The sequence below is a fragment of the Pygoscelis adeliae genome, unplaced genomic scaffold (genome assembly GCF_000699105.1).
Source record: "Pygoscelis adeliae isolate BGI_AS28 unplaced genomic scaffold, ASM69910v1 Scaffold124, whole genome shotgun sequence".
Classification (NCBI taxonomy): Eukaryota; Metazoa; Chordata; class Aves; order Sphenisciformes; family Spheniscidae; genus Pygoscelis; species Pygoscelis adeliae.
The window spans coordinates 5,031,564-5,036,187 of NW_008824791.1; positions in this window are offsets into that span (position 1 = coordinate 5,031,564).

Consider the following 4,624-nt stretch of genomic DNA (forward strand, 5'->3'; position numbering starts at 1 on the left):
TGCCATCCCCAGCTGTGAACGCGAGGCGTTCACACTGTCCTGTCGTCGGTTGTGCCTCACTCCGGTGCCTGCACCCGGGGGGAGGAGGGATGGAGACCAAGCAAGCTCACCAGGAGAGTCTCTGGTTCCTCCGTGTCTCCCCACTGCCTCGTTCCATGGCAAATTCACCCTTCGCATGAGGGAAAGTCACGCTTCTCTTGAAAATCTCAGCAAGCCTGGCCCCTTCCTAGCCTGGCATGCCACTTGGCACAGCTGGTGGCCTGCTCTCCTTGCCTGTGCAGAGCTGCTTCTCCTTGTGCGGCTGCTGCCTCTGGGAAGCTGCTGCCTTCCCCACAGTCTGACCTGGCATTTCTCTTCCCGTGTTGGGAGTGTATTAGCACATTTTCTCTCCTTACTGTCACATGCAGCTATAAAATATGCTCTCAAACAATTGGCCTGGGAGCTTCCAGAGACCACTAATAGAGAGAGAAAAACAGCATCTATATGAAGAAAAACAGTGGAAGGAGAGCAAAGCCCAGCCTCAATATTCAGCTGGCATTGCTCAAAGCCAAAAGGCTTGCAAACCTCCTCTGTAATAGGGAAGAAAAGTCTTAGGCAATGGGAAGAAATACTGAGTGAGGAGTAAGAGCCAGGAGGTACTGCTATAGCATCTGTACAAGCGGCAGCCCGTGAAGACCCAGTGCAGCTCCAATGTGCAAGAAGCACCAAATGCTCCCACTCCCTTCGGCTCCCGAGCGCTCACCGGCACCACTGCCATCCCTCTGCAGTGCCGGGCCTCGCAGGGCAACAGCAAACCTCCTGGAACATCTGCTGAGGCCCGTTTCCCTGGGAGGTAGAGTACAGAAAGAGATCAGCCTTATGGATTAAATTTTAAATGAGTTCTCCCGTCAGAAGTGGTTCTCCAGCTTGTGCAGGATAAAAGGGGACCTGGAGCACGTTGGTGTGCATTGATCCAAAAATGAACATCAAAGAGGATGCATTTGGTATCAGCCAGAAATCCAATAGAAATGTCTTTGCGGACACAAACCTCCAGTGGATAGACGTGAACAACCAAATTTCTTTGGCTGTTACCTCTCCCAGGAATATCTGAGATAATACTGAGGCATGATTTTTCTTTTTCCTAGAAGTGCAGTACATCTGTGTTTTCTGCTGAGGTCAGTTAGAGCTGTGGGAGATCAGAGGCTGGTGAAAAACGAGTGCCTTGCTATTGTCTTGCCTCCCAAAGTAGCGATTCTTTGATTTCTGGGTTATAGTAAAGCACTTACTTCAGAGTCACATGAAGAGCTCTTGTCTGCTCCTGCCTCTTCCTCAGGGCAAGGAGGCAATGAGCCTCCTAGATCCCCTGCTGAAGTAAGACAAAACGATGGCAGCTGGTTTGGTTGGCCGCCTTTCCTCCACCTCATTCCCTATGCAGCAGCGTGTCCTAGGGGACTTAACCGTGTGAGTTGCTGGGGCTTGCTTGCCCCATGGGTGCTTGCCCCTTGCCTCCTGGTTTCTTAGCATCTGCAGACGCAACTGGAGGCCCACAGCCGTGCAGAATGCATTGGTGCAGGAAGCACTGGCGCTGCACTGGTATTTCCACTGTTTTTTTGTACAGGAGCTAATGCCCAGGCTCGTTTCAGCGGCTCACTTTCTCATTAAATGGCTTGACCCCCGGGAGCACTGCCCGTGTCTCTCCTGGTTATTCTCACAAGGGCTGCCTGCCTCTTTGCAAGGCTTGTCTGTGCCATGGCAGGGGGGGATGGAGTTGCCTCGCTGCTGATGTGACTCCGCTCTCAGGGATACAGCTGGGCATGGCTCCGATCCACCTCCCGCTCTGGGGTGCAGCAGCACCTGGAAGAGCATAGTCCTCCTCCCCCACAAACACCAAGGACCAAGCAGTGCTCAGCGCTCAGCTTATGCCACATACTCCTGCTCCCTGCGCCGAGGCTTCTGCGTTTTTGTCACTGGGGGAGAGCCAGCCAGCTGTTTGCTGTACGTCAGCGCTTGGCTGACATCCCAAAGTGTTTTGCTGCTTTCCCTCCCCTCCCGACAGACAGATGAGTGGGATTATTTGGCTGAAGGAGGTTTTTCCCAGCACCGGCCTTTCTAGTGGCAGCCTTAGAAAGGGGTCGTCCATTTGGCAGTGAAAGAAAGGCACCACCTTCCCTAGCACTGATACATCCAACAGGGCAGTCCCTTGGCTCGCATCAATCTCCTGAATTCCACCAAAATTGGAGAGGGCTCTGGACTGATGCCAAGTCAGGAGCCGCCACCTTTCTGCTCAAGGATGCATGCAGCGTGTGCGGCGTGTGCTGAGGGCCTGTCGTGGTGGTGCAGAGGGCTTGGTGCTCTGCCTCTTCCAGACGGGCAGGAGGTCTCCTGCGGGCAGCAGGGAGCCCCTGGCAGCCAGGGGCAGGTGGGACCCAGCACTTCTGGGGCACCCAGGAAAGGCAGGTCCCCTGCTGCCGTCCTCTGGCTCTGTCTGGCGTGAGAAAGCAAGTCGTTGGGAGGTCACTCAAACCTCAGCAGAAAAGGGGTCCCGACATGCCAGAGTCAACGATGGGGGAGCTAAACACTCTCAAAGCATTTCTGAGAACTTCCTCTGCTTGGTGCCATGCAAGGGAAAGGTCTGGAGGATATGGAAGAGGTCTGGCTTTGGCTAGAGCCATGTATGGAAAGCTGCAGCTGCGGCTGCTACAGTTAAACCCAAGAGACAGGAGAGAATGTGTGGTTTGGGGGCATTTTAGGCAGGTTTTGTCCCATTCTGTCTGCAAGTTTAGTTACTGCGGTATCTGCAGGGATGGAAGGAGAGCAAAGCCCTTTTCCTGCACATACAGCGCTGGCAGGGGCCATGCTCCTCTGCGCTGGCCCCATGAAGTGTGCCCACACCCCTCTCCTGGGAGAAGGGGGCCCCTGCAAGTCAAGAAAGAGCTCGCTGCATCTGCGAGCCCTTGGTGGTGCACGGTGAGAGGGTCTCAGCTGGACCCCCAGCTGCTGCACGGGATGCCAGTAGGAAACTTAACTAATGACTCTGCCCGTGAGCCAGCTTATGTTGCCTCAGCATCACAGCACGGGGGGCTGCCAGGGCTCCACGGCTTGGCATCTTGCTCCCACTTTTGCTTGCAGTGGCTGGAGGATGATACCAGCGTGTGACAAGCTGATCCAACCAGCCACAGATTGGCCAAGTTTCAACACATGTTTTTAATGCCTTGCAAATTCTCCCCTTTGCCATGCCCTAGCCAGCATGTCGCTGTGCCACAGGTGCCCGACAGGCTTCCCTTCTACAGATCCAGGGAGACCTGCCCACCTCGTATTCGCCGAAGGAGCCCAAAGCATGTGACAAGAAACAGCAGATCATTTTTTTTTGCTCTCAAATGCAAATGAAAAGCAGCAACACTATTAGCAGCGGACAGTCTCTCTACGGCTAGGCTCCCCCTTGCAACCCTCCAGCTGACGCATGAGACGACTACCTGGGAGGGGTGCTGGGGGTTGGACACCTGCTTGGCCCTGCTGCAGCCAGCTCCTCTGCGGCCATCCCCTTGCACCACTGCTCCACAGCTGGCACCCAGAAATGGCCATAAAAATGGATAAAGATGTGTTGTTTCTATGCTCGGGGCAGGAGGCAGGGCCATTTCCAGGGAGCACACGGCACTGTCTGTCACATGTTGCTGTGTCCCCATGCTGTGCTAGCCATGTGTCAGCCCGGTTTCTCCCTGAAGGACAGTGTTCAGAGAGCAGAAATCCAGAGCAGAGTTTCACCAGCTGGCAGGGTCTCTAGGGCTTTTTGCACAGGGTCTAGAGGCTGTACCTGCTCCTGGCTGGCCAGGGAGCCCATTAATCCCTGGAGATGTGTCCCCTTTTGCTGTCTCCTGGTGGCCTGGTGACAGCGCGGCCGGGCTGTGAGGGGGTGCTGCACAGCCCTGGGACGTGGGGTAAGGGCAGTGCTTTGTGTTTGCCGCTGGGGTACAAGGAGCAGAGGGGGAAAAGCCAGCTCCCGTGAAATACTGATGGCTCCAGGTTAGGTAGGTAGGGCAAACGAAGGCCTACCTCACCTGTGGGTGCTGGCTGCAGCTGTACCCCAGGCCCTCTTTTCAAAAATGCTGATGTCTCCAGCAGCCTCTAATCAATCTAGAGTATGTGGGCTTGTAGCCTCATTGGGGGCAAAACATGTGCCTGCTAATGTGCTCGTGCACAGAGCGAACAGGGGCTCAGCCCTCTCTCCCGGCAGAAGGCATGCCTCTCCCCCAGCAACCTGGGAGGGCTCCCTGTGTGCATGTCGGGCAATTAAAATAGCACCTCCGAGCTGGTGCAAGGGCTTGCTTGCTGGCCATCTCACACGGCATCCACCCCTCTCCATGGGACAACACCTGAGTTGGGGCCGGCACAGAAGCGGGGCTATGACAAGGTAAATCGTGTGGGCAATGCTGTCTTTAGAGCCTGTTTGTGTCCAGATGCTGGAGAAAGTAGGACTGGGGAGGAGACTTGGAGACAGGTCTAGGCAACCCTGAACCAGACTAGCAACAGACCTGCCCTGAGGCAGCTCCCAATTCAGGGACTGCCTTGTCTGCCAAACCACAGCAGGGAGAATCCCCCTGGGAAATGGGGCTATGTGGTGGGAAATGAATATTTGCCAACTGGATGT